Here is a 16,664-nt window from a genome sequence, read left to right as displayed (position 1 = left end):
CACTGAGACGACTTATCGAAGGCAAAATAAACTGCCCCACCCGAACCATTACACTGATACCGGTCAACCAATGGTGGCACTATCCCCCTCATGCTTAACGCCAAACAAGAAAGCTACAACTTCCTCTTTTAAGGTCTTAGGTGTGACCCGACCAAGGATTGAACCTGGATCTACCGCCCGGATGAGGACGCTCTACCTACTGAGCCATCGGGGTCGGTAAGAAAATTTCAGGTGTACAGATCAGTACTTAAAGCAATTAAACTATGAACACCGACCATTTACAGGTTACTGACAAACTTTACCACGTGTGACATACATGCATACTTACTTACACACACACGCTCGCACATAAACCACAATGGTGGAAACTAAGTGGTCTTCAACGAATGAAAGACGGCGTAAACCACCACATGGTCGTCGCCGATCACTTATTGTCCCCAAAGCCCCACAAGCAGTGAGAGATTTAAAACTACAAAATTTTCTTAATGCATGTAACACCAGTGTGGTCGCTGTGAGTTCAAGTCCAGGTCATGCTGGCCTCCTCTCCGGCCGTACGTGGGAAGGTCTGCCAGCAACCTGCGGATGGTCGTAGGTTTCCCCCGGGTTATGCCCGGTTTCCTTCCACCATAATGCTGGCCGCCGTCGTATAAGTGAAATATTCTTGAGTACGGCGTAAAACACCAATCAAATAAATAAATAAATAATGCATGTAAAAATTTGTTCACATCTAGATGCACTTATAGGGATCGAACACCGAGAGAAGCAATTTTAATAAATGTTACTACTGCCTTGAACAGTAGTCTATGTGATACTCGGAAGAATATATTCCAGATGCAAAGTACCATTGTGTTACAGTGCTTTTTAAGCTAGTTTGCTTTTGGTTCTTAATCGATTATATAAAACAAAGCCAACAGCATTGAATGCTTAGAAATACTTATATTGCGTGAGAACACCATACAAGTGAACAATGAACACTTATGTTTTATGATCACACCATACTTTATGAACTGTATACACTTAGGTTGCATGGTGGCATGAGACAAGTGAACACTTATTCATTTATTTTTTGGTGATTTTTGTCAAAATCAAAGCGTAGGAGAAATGCACGATCATCCCCAGGCCGAATGTACCATCAGAGAAAAAGACTTGAACTCAAACCGACTACTTTGCCTTAAGACTCCTGAGTCACTGTGCTGCGCTAACACGCTAATCACACTGCGTCACAGAGGCCCCCTGAACACTTGGTTGTACAACACCACACAAGTGAACAATAGGCAATTTGGTTGTATGGTAGCACCATACAAGAGAACAATGAACAATTTGGTTGTATAACACCATACAAGTAAACACTGAACACTTAGACTGTACAACACCATACAACTGAACGCTGAATGCAATGTAATGTTTAATTTAATGCTATGTAATGTTTAATAAACAACCAATGTGGTTGTTACTTAAACATTACACGGTATTAAATTCGTGTATACAACAGCCTACCCAGGTAACAATGGAAAGGTACGTATTGTGCGAGTCCACTCGCGGTCACACATAGGCTAATTCATAGCTAGTTTTTAAATTGGGGGTCTAACTTATGTGTTTCCAAACCACTGCTGGGGCACAATTCAGTGAATTTACTAGTATCTCGGGGTCGTGAATTTACGGGGCCACCGTTATGGTATAAGTGAAATATTCATGAGTATGACGTAAAACACCAATCAAATAAATCAAATAAATACAAGTATTTGGCAGTTGGACTAATGGAAGTCTTGTTCAGAATTTTGATCTGGTTCCTCACTAGCACAACTCCCCCTCCCCCCACCTCCCCCTCAGCTACACACACATTTCAGACCAATAACCGATGCAGCCCGCCACCCAATACCACCCAATAATGATATAATGTATCGCACAAGTAAATAATGTAATTATACACTGCTTACCTTGTAGCGTCGGGTGTTTGACTGACTGACTGGCTGACTTGTTCAATGGTAATGTATATTCCGCTCCCTTTTATTTACAGCGCAGCACGGGTTTCGCACAAAGTTAGTTGTATGGTATGGGGAAATTACACCAAGTGACAGCTGTTGCAGATTAATTGCTATGAAGCACAGTATACTGTTAAAGTGTAACGATGCAATGAATGCAAATAAATCTGTTTAATGTAATTGGTCCGTTCTCTTGTGAATATTAGTTTAATCCTACAGTGCTTTGGTGGGCCTTTTCGAGAAGGATGGCAGGTAGCCTTCGTGGTTTGGCGGTCCGTTTGCTGTACTGCATTCTTAATCAAGACATCCCCATCCCTGATCTCGAAAATACCGTTACACAGCCAGTCCAGTCACGATCGGATTTAATCCATAATAAATGAGTCGCGAAAACGTGAAAAATGGACTCAAGAAACGAGACGGAATATATAGTCCCACCTATTTCCGTCTCTTCCAATATATATTTAATCAAGCAGTAGCCTGCATGCATTCATCGTGAACATCGTGTTATATACTATTGTAGTCTTTTACAGTGCTTGTATCACTATTTCTATAGCTCTAATAGGACAATCCCAGTATACGACACACTTATACCACAGGCCATCATACTGGCTAGCCCTTGGACTGTTCTTTCAAGGCTAACCGAGCCCCAAAACGAAAACACAAACGCCTTGTTTTCCTCAATTCAGACCTCCCCATATCAGGTACGCATGCAGTGAATTATTGAATTATTGCGTCTAAATGCAATACCTCGCACATATATTGTGTTCACTACTTTACGACGCATTATAGAGGCCGCAAAACATTATTTGTACAAATTTGTAATAGCGATAGAAGGAACAACGGATCGTTGAACTGTTCAAACATCAGTCGAATAGTCAATCTATCAAGCAGGAAACTCTATAAAATCATTCAGTGGTCACTCGTGTATGTGTTACATTAGGTACAAACTTTTTCGTGGCCTATTTATGCAAGTATACAAGTGCAAACCAGCTATGTGTTTTAGAAACAGTTTTAAGAAATTGCAAATCCAGCAAATGGTTTTCAACTTAACTTGATTGTCAACTGTGTCAGTTTCCGTTCATGAGGTACTCATAAATAACTCAAACCGGATACAACAGTTTTCTACGAGGAAGGCAAAGTGCATGATAGGATTTGGTAAGTTGACCGTTACTGATAACAAATGCGTATATTGTTCAACATTCATTTGCGACAAAGATTAAACTTCATATTATAAAAGTTTTCTCTGGGCGTATATATTCAAACATTTGACTGTATATATATGAGCAGCACTGAATATACTTGTTGGCCAGCAGGAACCTTTGGAGTCTGGTCAATGGACCAACGAGGATATAAACATACGAGCAAGACGGAACGTACCTCTGGATTTGTCATCTTACATTATATACACATCAATTGGTAATGTAATATTGTATATAACAATGTATTTAGATCTGTCAGAGATAGGAATAAATATAAACCATGGACCGCGACGCTTAATCTTTGGGTTGAGCTGGATGGGCTTTCTGCATGACAATAAGGTTTAGATTCAGTTTCGAAAACGGTCAAACTAAAGACTTTGAAAACGGTATATAGGGCTTTCCAATGTAATCAACAAGGACGTATACAGGCTAAACCCTATAGAGTTTGATCGAAGACATTTGGAATGAGAGCTATAATCTGTCACTGAAGTTGAATAAAGCAGCTAGCATTTATATATATATATATATATATATATATATATATATATATATATATATATATATATATATAATCCACAATAATTAAGAATAGATCTTTTTTGGCAAGTTATCTTTATAACATACAGCGATATTGAATGTCGTATTAAAACTTAAAACATGTTTTTTTTTCTTCTTTTGATTCTGTAAATTTTATAAGCTTCTTTGCACACAAGTTGAAATAAAATATACGAGTTATAAAAAGACCTTGCAGACATCATTTCGTGGGGTTTCCAGTAATGCTTTCTGGCAACTCTTGAATGGAGACAAAGCGACTCAAATTCCATTCATAGATTCTTCAAGTAGAATATCGATCATCGGCGCTCCCTAAGAATTGTAGGTCTATTTATGGATTGATTCACAAACTCATTGCTTCCGGTTCTGTTTGTTCAGTTGTCTATCAGGCAATATTTGTAAAATTAGCAAACCCTTGACGTGGACATAACGGGTTCCATTTAGAGCGCGTATCCCTGTTTTTACGCACACAAAGGGATTTAACTGACCAGTAGTAATTATATAAAGTGCTACTGAGATACATTGAGAGATTTGTATTTAACCTGAATAGTAATTTTGGAATACCGCTTTGAATCTTAATCTGGATTTCATTCCTGGAATATCGAAAATCTGCCTTTTTTCATCATTAAAATCTGATGAATTCCCCCCCCCCCAAAATGTGACCAGATTCAACTGATTGATGGGTATTGTGAAACACTTGCTATTTGAGGCTTATATTTATAAACTAACTGTAGTTTGTTCGAAATCAGTTACGATGAATTCGACTCAGGTCATAAATTTGACGATAGTCCATTACTTTAGTATCTTGATTCATCTGTATTTCGTAATGGGTGATTGATTGATATCGGATCAAAAAATGCACAAAAGAAGAAAAAACACAATCAATAATTTGCATGACGGGAGGTGTCTAATACTAAACAATTTATATTATGCAGCAATATATACTGAAGTATGACGTCATAGGCTGCATGTTGGTTTATCGAAGCTTCATAAGTATAAATAAGTCAATAAACTTTCAGGATAGTCAGTGAGTATAGCGGGAAGCATCTAGCCAGGATAGATATCTTAAATAAAACTTTGCCGATTTTAACTCAATGCATGTATGCCTACAGTTGACTCGCTTCTGTGTGGGTTTTTATGGTCCAGTGCACATACTGAATGACACACTCCAAGAGAGTACAATTCTTTTATCAAAGATCGAACATGGCCGCGACTGCAAGTTTTCTATAGATTCAGGCCACACTCTTTTCATTGCCAGAAATGGCCTTTAGACATTATAAATATGACTAATGCCTTTTATGTTTGAAACCCGAAAATCTGATACTGTGATTGTTCTAAACCTTATATGTTAGTAAAATTATCTACTTACCTGGAAAATCCTGTGATGCTTGGAAATGCATGCGGTAGGGGTGGTGAATGGTGTATACGCCACCAGCTGTTATGTTGAAAGAGGACAGTTCCTGTGAGCGATGCATTGGTCTCCTGAGTCTTTTATATATTCGGTACCAAAAGAGGTCTTGGAAGCGTCTAGAATCAGGACCGAAATTCAAATATCACCTGTGGTGACTGAGTGTTCCACCTATGCATTCCCCGTAGCGATTTAGGTACCGCGGGGCTTGGGTGATTTCCTGTGCCAAATATAAATGAAATTAGAAACTGGATTGAATTTCTTGCCCATAACCATTGTAACCGTTCCCCACGTTTATTTCGATCGTCCGTTCATGATTTGTGTCTGCTAATATGTGTCAGTAGGGTCAACGATTGAGTAACCGAATGAGAGCATCGTGTGAACTCGGCACATGGCCTAACAGTATATAATGAAAGTTCCGTGATAAAAAGGTCAGCGTTATAAATACGGAGACATATTAATCCTAATAATAAGACATATGTGGAACAAGAAGCCTCTTTCTCATTCATCCATCTGTCATTCATAGAATTCCTTTGATTCAAAGACACCATCTACTTCAGGCAAACCAGGGCGTGCTTTGCAAAGAAACACGTTTTCCCCAGATGCCAAAAGGCATTTCAGCTATACATGCTTCTGTTTCACTGCTTTATAATATTGATAACAAAACGTGTTCCTACCTTCCCTCAAGTAATGAGTTATAGAGAGATCAAATCCATTCAGGTGCATTTGATTTAGTCAGTTGGTAGCCCGGTTGAGAATCTGGCTTACAATCAAACACTAGAGTATTTAACGTTCTGTACCTCTTTACTTACAGCAGCCGTGTTAGTGAAGCTCTTTTCGATCTTGTTAAAAATGTAAGCTGAAAATGTAAATTTGAATAAGATTGGCGAGGCCATGCAACACACATTCATTACATGATGTTATTGTGCAAATGTTAACGTGACTTACAAAAAGCTCACCAAGGTCCTCTCGCTGGCCGAGTGATCAAGTGGGTTGTCTAGTGGGTTGACTCTTGTAAGTCAGGCGGTTTGTCTGGTATCTATTGAGGTCCGGTGATACACCCTAGTATCTATGCGATTTTCTCCACTTATTAAGGTTACGGTCATCATAATCGTGAAATATTTATTTATTTATTCATTTGATTGGTGTTTAAGGTCGTAGTCAAAGAATATTTCACTTAGGCCCCCAATATGATAACGGCTAGCATTATGGTCAAAGTAAACCGGGCAGAGCCCGGGACAAACGCACGACCATCCAATAGCTGCCACGTTGGTGAGAGGTTCCTACATCTCGTGACATATTCTTGAGCGTGGCGCAAAAGACGAAGTAAATAAAACATAACATTCTATAACAAGTCATAAAATATGTATGGCTAGACGAGTAAGTTGTTTGTTTCTAAACTTCACAGGACTCTTCCTTAATTTCCTGTGGATAGTGTCCACCCCGTGGAAATCCAGCCCTTAACACTAAACTCTGTTACAACCATTGGTTCTACAGCAAAACATCCACCAACCGTACCTCTTTTACAACGTAAAACGGCGGTTAATTGACGCGTTCTGTCATTTACTTGTCTGATCTGTATTGGTAGGGTTTCCACTCGTACGAAATCGTCTGATCAACGGACAGGTCATTGACACTGAAGCTGACCACGACAGTGCACTGTGATTACTTTGCGAGGACACTGTCTCGTTAAAAAAGAAAAAGAAACGACTCTGTTTCCAGTTAGGCATTCACAGGTACAATTCATCGGTTGTAAAAGACCCATTTCTGTAGAAAGATAACTTTCGTAACAGATATCCGTATACTAATCGTCCACTATAATCTGGAACTGAAAAGAGAAGGAGCTCCTCCCCAGCTTTATTGGATGTTCCGGGTCAATACACAAACCACCAAAGAACTAAGGAAGTACATATAAAGTAAGTAATTAGTACTTAGTCCTGTAAAGAGAAGCAGACAATTTTCAGTGATGTCGGAAAGACGTAAGGAATAATGTTTAAGGCTTGTAAATCTAATCAGTATCCAGTAGAACACCATGTTAGTTCCTCGTTCTTGTTCGTGCTTGGACTGTAGCTGTTCATCTGTCCGAAAAGGCACTTTTACACTACACGACACAGAGACGATCCCCTAGCCCCGGGTTATTTGGACATGGTCACAGTTATGAAGCAGTGCGAATTAGACTCGGGATAACCCGTCCATATTTACTCACATGCAAAAGAACTATACTCATTGTAAGGAGCTTACAGCGAAGGGGTTTGATATCCCTGACACATTAGGTTTTGTACCAATAACGTGTGACGTTGATTGGATTCATCATCGCACAACACACAAAATCTAACCCATCTTACACGGTGAGATGTGTACGTGGATAATGCCACGTGCGCCATATTACCATGTTACCTTTAAAAAAGCTACGAAAACCAATGCCCCGTCAACAAAGTTAGGTTCAGGTGGATTCATCAATGTCGAAACATCAACGTCAATCTTTTGATGCAAAATCTACTTTTATACGGCCCCTAAGTTATGTATTGCGTTGAACATCAAGTTCATAAAGCGCTGTGTGAAAAGTTCATAAGACCACGAAGAGGCACTTTTGTATTAATGCGGATTTTAACCATTATTAAGAACAAAGTGTAAATTGGTTCTTCTCTGAAATTAATGTTAGATATTATTTTGAAAAAATAATCTTATATAACCCCATTTTGATGTGCTCTGACACGCTTCCTCCCACCATAATGCTGGCCACCGTCGAATAAGTGAAATATTCTTCAATATGGCGTATAAGAAACCAATCAAATAAAAAAAAATCTCGTCAGGACAGCACTATTGTCTGTGATATGATGATAGCAATATTGTCTATGATATGTTGAAGGCAATATTATGTTTGATGTGATGAAAGCGATATTGTATGTGATATGATGAAAGCAATATTGTGTATGACAATATTGCAAGCCTTATATCACAGACATTATTGCTTTCATCATGTCTGTGATTTGAAAATAGGAATGTTGTCTCTGATAAAAGCGCATACAAGGTTAATGTCCGGGAGATGAGGACGGACATGTATGCTACTAGGGGGGTTGAAGTATTTCGTCTGTGAGGTGAGGGTAAGGACTTTTTGACTATGAAATATCTTTTCGGTTGCCTCTATTATCAATGACGTTATTCACTCACATAGCCACACAGCACATGCTAACTTTCAATAACACCAATGATACAGTTTGTTTGATTAGTGTTTTACGCCACACTCACCAATAATATGGACATTCTGTGGAAATACGACGCGGCAAAATAATTCACAAGAATTTACCCGACTACATATGCCAATTTGTACTGTAATCGTGTTTGAAACCATTGAGCAAATTCAAAGTATAGATGTGTCTATGTACATATCACTGTTTACTCCAGAATATTCTTTCTTGTAAATGGATAAAGTGAGACGTCTTCTAAGCGCTCTGAATGTATTTATTATTGCATTAGTCTACTGTTTCTTTCTCTGAAGTGGTGTGTTTGTCGTGACGCAGTCTAACGGTATGCGAATGGCGTCATCACGATAGGGACGAGCTTCCGAGTGGCCGTAAATGCTTTCTCTCCGGCCCAGCGATGCGATCTGACGTTCATGGCTGAGCCCCTAGATATAAATACACTAAGCCATTCTCAACATGGAAATCCCTCTTATGCAAGAAACGCTCAAAATATAACGTCTCTTTAGTAAATCGCGGCCATGTTTCAAAGGGATGTAACTGTTGCCAGCAATTACAGCCTGCCAGAGACTTCCCAAGTCGTCAGGGAAAAATGGCACCCAATTACATTAGAGAGTGCTCTCGAAGAAGGCAGGTCTTGCGAGATTAAAAAAACATAAGGCTTGTTGCCTGGAGAAATGACCAGGTCTCAGAATCGATTTTTCCAGAAAAGAAATTAAAATAACTGTGTAGTCTTAGATCAATAGCCAGCTACGGCTTGAAGGTAATCGAAAGGACTATAGTCCTCAGGAGGCAGCTTTCAACCGAAGACGCTCACACTGACGTTCACCGAGCAACATGCCGAGTGCAATAATTCTGCGACCAGCATTGTGCGGACCCAGCCAAATACAAGGCGTTGAAATGGAATGCACACTGTTGAAGCTGAGGGCGATACTCTTTCTCTCCCGGTCATGAGAAGGTGTCGTGCACAAGTCTAGGTGTATTTTACACAAAGGATATATATATATATATATATATATATATATATATACAGCACAGAACATGATAAATTCACTGTCCCTTGCTTGGTCACACTTACAACATATGCCTGGTCAATATGGCCGCTAGAGCAGTAGAACAAATTACTGTTACCTGAAGAACAAATGATTTTATTCAGTCCAACGCAAAGCCGTTACTTTGAACTAGTAAATTCGTTGAACTAGTAAGTCAAGCGTCCAATTAAAATAGTTGCACCACCTTAAGTAGGCTGTGTCACCTATGAACATTGGCCACACAATCAATTATTTATGTGCATGGGTTATGTAAATAAATGATACTTTCCTATAGACAAAAAGTACCAAATCCACAACACGACAGCTAATCTGGCCCACGGTAATTAGTTCAATGCTCACTTCCGCAATGGTTTGGTGCTTTTTCCCCTTATGTTACACTGGGTAAAGCAGTGAAAATTGTATAGAGATGTAGTGTCGAGCCCAGTTGTCCGAAAGTGTATTAGTGGATACTGCTATTAAGTCCATTTAAATTTTAAAATTTTAGCCAAACTCAGAAGCCAATATAACAGCAGCAGTTTTGGTTCATATGTAATATAGGGCTACTGTGTTTCGCAATTATTTTCGGGCTAAGTACAAAAGTTAAGACTTGAATTAAAGTTAAATCCGGTATTAAGTCTTAAAACTGTTTTGAACATCCGAGCCCTGGAGAACAGTGCACTTATTAACTTTGACTCTGTTTAGCATTTGATGTGAACGACATCTTTTGCTAATTGAAGAGGACGCAATCACATTTAATTACCAGGTATACACGAAATAGTTAATAAAATATGTTATACTGGACTTCATATTTTGTAGCGTCCAGCTGATAAATCGGTGTTTTAGAACAAAAACTATTATGTCAATGAAGTAAATTTGGGAAAAACGGCACAATGTCGAAAACTAGCAAATGTTGTTAACCATGGTGAATTTTTTTCTTAAAGCACGAGGAAGAAGTTCATGGTTCGAAAGAATTGCCACGTTAGATATCGTGAAACAGCTGTAATCGCCATGTTGGAACACTTGTAATCAAAGTTTTTTTAAATCTGGGCAACATATAAACAAGCATGGTACACGATTGGGACACAGATTTAATTCATTCGCCTGTAATCAGCTGTAATCGCCAGGTTGGAACAGTTGTAATCAAAGTTGTTTAAATTCGGGCAACATATAAACTAGCAAGGTACACGATTGGGATACGGGTTTAATTCATTCGCCTAAAGCATTCCTAGCGTCTTTTCATCACCACTGAAAAGTGCTGAATGCTCCTTTGGGATGAATCCGTCCTAATCTCGTTTCTCACTTCCTTGGTGGTTTGTCTTGTCTTGTTATTATTGACCCGGAACGCTCATTTGACTTTCTCACTTTATACGAATGTCTTTTTTTAACGCCAAAATTTTTTTCAAATGCACAGCTATTTATAATTGTGTGCAATCGAACACCGCTTGAATCAAGTACTGAATCACGTAAATTGTTCATCACTTACGTAATTAATGCTTAAATTTCCCCGTCAAATCAAAATACAATATAGAAATAATTATATGGAGATATCAATTTGTTCCTGCAGACTGAGAATCGTATGCTAAGAGTGGAATAATTCCACTGGCTGTGTAATTAATTGTTTTCTGTCTGGCACAAAACTCCCAGGTATACTATACTGAATACTGATACTTCGAATTATACCGTGTTGTGCATTAACATGAGCCATTTCTCAAAATAAGGCCAATAACTTAATAAAGTGGTTAAATACTCTGTTCTAGTACTTGGCAAGATGATATGAAGTTTACCATAGGCTCATTACACATGGTCATATAAATATTTCTCACTTTGAATATATATACGGCCTTAACAGTTTCAAGTACCGCCGTCAGCTATGTTACTTCCCATCACTTTCGGGGAAATTCTTTACATGCTATGGATGGTACTAAAATGCACTACCGTTCTATATGCTTTGGTGAAAGCATCTGGTTCAGAAACTGATGTTCAAATGATCTTCCCACTGGGCAGAAAACAGTATTCACAACTTTGTCAAATATTCATTGGGCCAGAGAGACAATAGATTCTTCGTCAGTGGTTATTTATTTATTTTTTTATTTGATTGGTCTTTAACGACGTTCTCAAGAATATTTCGCTTAAACAATGGCGGCCCGGACAAAACTGGACAGAACCCACGGTAAACAAACAACTATTCGTAGAATTCTGGAAGATCTTCCGATGTACGACCAGGGAGGAAGCCAGCCTGAGCTGAACTTGAGAGCGACCGCAATGGCGAGAGTCTTCTGTATCATTGCGCCGTGCTAGCACGCTTAACACTCGACCACGGAGGCTCCTTGTCAGTTGTTTAGGTGAACGGTTAAAAAACATTAGTCAGAACTATTCGCTGTAAGTTTAACAATTTCTGTTAAAAGAAAGATATAAGTTACCTTCAAGCAATGTTAAGAAGTTTCAAAAATGAAAGAAAAAAATTGCCCAGACCAGTTTCAGGGAAATGACTTTTTATTTGTGACATTTTAGATCTCGGTAGCAATGATCACTTGATTAATCTGTTCCAAATAAGAATTAAAATGAGGTTTGAAATTTCAAAATTCAGACAAACAAATAAGAATTGTATATATTAAGGTAAAATATAATGTCAGTTTATTAGCTTTACCCTAATCAGTGAAGGGAAGTGTTAATCTAGTATATAGTAATGACTTACCTGTGAAACAGACTTGCGCAGACTTTGTTTTGTACGCCTCTTACACTGGTGTATAATGAGCAGTCCACTGTTTGTCTCACACATCACATAGTTTATCATCCGCGATATCTACCTGAGCGCCTCGATTCATGAGTTCCGAAACCTGTCATATTGGTAATCGCGTACACTGCCCACAGGCACGTGGGCGAAAGTCAGTTCACCAGAAGTCATACAATACTTTTGTTTATGAGTAAGATCGCCGTTCGGTGTCTTTCGCAAATTAAAAGAAGTCCTGGATGTGTGAATACGACACTGATCAGATATACCTTTCTGTTCTTTCTGCTTGTGTCTATATAGGCCGTCGCTAAGAAATGACACACTATAACACTGAGCAATTACGTACCTTTCCCAGCACACGTGCACTTAAGGATGAGCCTTGTCTTAGGTTGTGTAGATATAAAAACCTATATCGACTCTTACACATGTTCAAGCAGTGTTGAATCATGAACCCAGATGTATCTCTCTATTGTTTCGGCTTGTAAGTTGCGCCTAGTTTCAAAATCTAACTTTTGCTCAGTGAAACTGTGTACAAAGACAAAGTCCGTAAGTTTCCTATGAACATGTAAATGCTTTGGAAATTTGACTTTGGATTTTGATTCACGGGTTGGCGGTCTGAAACTTCGATCTGGATACTATGCTGATTAGTTGATATTTACTGAAGCTTTGTCTGAATAATACATAGGTGCAGGCGAATTCGTGTACAATCGCAGAACCGACTGATAAGTTCGTTAAGTGCGAGATTTAGACGTGCTGGAATGATGATTCCGTTACTTCCACTTCCTCCATCATCAAAAGCAAGACCATATGATCGGTGGACGGATTTTATCGCCAAACCGTGTGCCTTCGTATACCTGTTGTCCTACTGTTTTCTTGTATGAATCCAACCTGTGGTATATCTTATAATGTCTAGCCTAGTGTCTTGGTAATAGGACATCATTGCGATTATTTTCTTTTAACATATTGATATTGTGATCGATTAATGTAAATAATATGTTTGTATCAGAGCTGACGTCACATTAATTATCCCCACTCTCGTTATCAGAATGAAACAGTACACATTTTCTTCTATGTTTGGATTTTGTCGCAAAGGAAGTTAGCTTCCACAGCATAACATGACACAATCCTTCTGATGAATTACAGCGGTTCCGACGAGCAAATCTGTATACTATTTAGCCAGCTTATAGAAACAATAGCTGCGAAAAATAGCTTCAGTGCTTAAAAATGACCTGGTGGGCGTATACCATCAAGTTATACGTAAAAATAAATCATAATCCTATTTATGGAACACAGCTATTGTTTTTGAACATTGTTTTTTGCACAAATTGTTTTGTTCGCCAGATTGCGAGTTACCTGAGGTTATATATTATACGACATTATTTCCTCATACCGCAGCTCAAGATTAATCGGTGTTTATATCGACATGATCAAAGAGAGTAAATCACCACCTGGATCAGTTTGTTTGTCCCATGATGTATCAGAAGAGACAGAAAAATACAGCACGCATTATATAGAGCTACGCACAAAATCGAAGTGCACCTCAATAAGCAACACGATGTGTTTATGGTAAGACCAACACTTATCTAGCTTTAACATAAAATCACTGATAAAAGCTCGATATAAAGAGAAACGACTGGCTGACATTTTTCTCTATGATTCATCCATTTATTTCATTAGTTGGTGTCTACATGCTCCAGGTAGTTTTTGTTGCGAGCACATACGTGTACCAGTGGAAAGGCGACACAAGCAAGCCGGGCATGATATGGAAAGGACTACACCTCAACAAAAGTTAGGTGTGGGACAGATAGCCGTAGCCAGGTTTGCCCTCACGGAGTGTCTTCTTGTCACTTGCACGATGACTCTGTCCTCAGTAAATCAATGGAAACGCTCGCGAGCTGCCATCATGCTGACGATATATAACACCTTGACTATACTTATTTATTTTTGTAGTTATTTGTTTATTTATCTATTTAATTTGAGTTCTGTAAGAATATTTCACTTACGTGACGGAATCATTATATATGGTGGGAGGAAACCGGGCAGAAATCGGGGAGTAAGACGAATGTGTAAAACCTTCGACTTACAAAACCAAAAACTAACCATTGTGACAACGTTTTGACTTAAGTTAGAAATGTCTTTGTGGAATCGACACCAGCTCTCAGAATAATTGTCCGATGGGTGTCTTATAAATGGGGTACCTTTTCCTGCGCATTTATTCCAACTCGTGTCCAAGCTGAACTGACCTCTTTTGTCTTGCAATTGTTGAATATTACGTAATCAGTTAGCCAGCAGAAGTTCATCGCAAAGACATGAATGAACAACACAAACAGCACAGCTTAGGTAAGATTTTACTTTATGACATACGCTTTGATACACGTAAAGTGACGACGAGATAATGTACAATGAACAGCATGGTGACAGACCAGAAGTGCCAAACAGCGAAAGAATGTATAAAATGATGAATAAGGATGTACAAACTCAGTGCATAGAACAATGAGCATCTGTCGAGTGAACAGAGAGTATTTCAATGGATTCTTGGATGGATATGCCCAATTGTTGGAATGGATATTGAAAGCAATAGATGAAATGAATGGAATCAACAGGTAAACGGTAGACGATATGGCTCTGCGTGCATTGACCTGAATAAGTTAAGGTTAAAGATCTTCAAGTCACCAAGTCAAGTACTAGATCGAAATAATCCATTTAAGGAATCTGACTAACAACAAAAAAATGCAGAGGTTATTGAATAATAGTCAAAGACAGATCCAAATTTCTTCCAACAGAAAGATTTTTTTTTCGTGCAACAGTCTGAGAGCGAAGATCTCCGGATGTAGCTTGAAGCAAACTATCGACCTTTGGTAAAATCTCTATAGAATTGCAATAACACCAGCATGATTTGGCCCAAAGTGCCCATAATTAAAGTAACATCCTGTGAAAATTACTGCGAATTTCAGCTGTAACCAGTGAAGATGTGTGGATATTTTAAACCTAGCCAATCCCAATTGCTGTATTCAGTCAGTCCAGATTTAGGAATCAAATCAGCAATTTTTGTCTTTTCTTGGACTGTCCTACACGCCTTACAAATGTCTGTGTTTGCTGGAGGGTTTTTCAGGATTGCACAGATTTAGTACCTGTGATGGACAAGACAGAGGAAAGGGATGACAGCTAGGCCTGGTATTACTAGCTCAGCGGGAACAAATACGTCTATGTATTTTTACACACCATATTGAAATCAATGTTTCCTATTCGCTTTTATTAATGGACTGAAGGAAGTAGTTTCAATATTACTCCGCTTTCGTCTGCTAGAAATAGTTTAATACAGGTAAGAAATGGTGAGGGTCTTAGATAGGACGGACAACAAAGCACTCACAAACGTTTTATCCTTTTCGGTCTGTGAGTTTAAGGCAATGCATGGGCGCCAGTGCTTGCCCATGCAGAAATGTCCGTCAAGGTCAGAGAGAGACACTGGAATAGAGAGCCAATCACAGAAAGGGAATATCTCTAACCTACTTCCTCAGTCTTTATCTGGCATATCCTGGAGGTTCGTCACCCCTCGGGCAATCCGTGAAGAGACATTCCGCGCCAGATAAAACAGTCATTTCACATCAAATTCAAAGGATGATTCTTTTCCAAACATACCGAAGCAGGATGTTCGAATGCGTGTCAATTTTACATCTGGAATTTTCAGTCCTTTTCGGTTGATATCATGGAGCAAGTGTGGAGTAGATTAGGTTGTATAAACTGATAACATTGTAATTTCCTTGAAGACAAGGGCATAAATTTTCTAAATCAACTATTGGAAGAGTATGTTGAACAAGTTGTAGACATTTTATGTTACTAACGTCCACAACGAACGTCCACTTGTGACCTGGCGTCATACCGGAATGAGATTCTGTCTTTCTTAAAATGGCAGCTTATTAAATTAATTATGCACATACTTTCAAATTAAACAGATTTTCAAAGATAAAGCAATTTAATGCATTTATTGCACCTAAACATGGCTTTTTTCTATAGGTTCGGAAACGTTTTTGCTAATTTCATCCTAAATTTATTTGATACACTCTGCAATACTGTAGTATTATATGAATAGACAAATATGTTTTCACAACAGGAAACGAAGCTAAAACTCAGTGCCTTTTCAGACGAGATTGTTTTCTCGGAATTATATCCTAGTCAGCAAACCTCCTGACTCCTGACAAACGCCATGGCCTGGCATTTTCTGGAATGAAACCTTTTCGTTTTCAGAAACACGCTTCGTTTATCCTTGTTTTGGGTGCCGCTTGGAAAAGATGATGCCGTGGATCTGTTGAGGATGTGGAAGTTTTCTTCGCAGTACGTTTCACACTAAAACACTTTTTTGTTGTATGAATGAAAACATGTGTTCTTTCCAACAAAAGCCCTGTCATATATTGAACAAAGGAAGTGTTGGATTTATACAGAATACTTGTGTTGCAAAAGACAAGTTCTTGTTGCACCAACACAAGTTAGGTTGTTATTCAGCGAATTATCTCACGCCCATCCTCTGCTTGCTGACAGACCATCCCACGTAAGGCCAGAGAGG

Source organism: Liolophura sinensis, chromosome 6 (genome assembly GCF_032854445.1).
Source record: "Liolophura sinensis isolate JHLJ2023 chromosome 6, CUHK_Ljap_v2, whole genome shotgun sequence".
NCBI classification, from domain to species: domain Eukaryota; kingdom Metazoa; phylum Mollusca; class Polyplacophora; order Chitonida; family Chitonidae; genus Liolophura; species Liolophura sinensis.
This window is presented reverse-complemented; position numbering follows the sequence as displayed.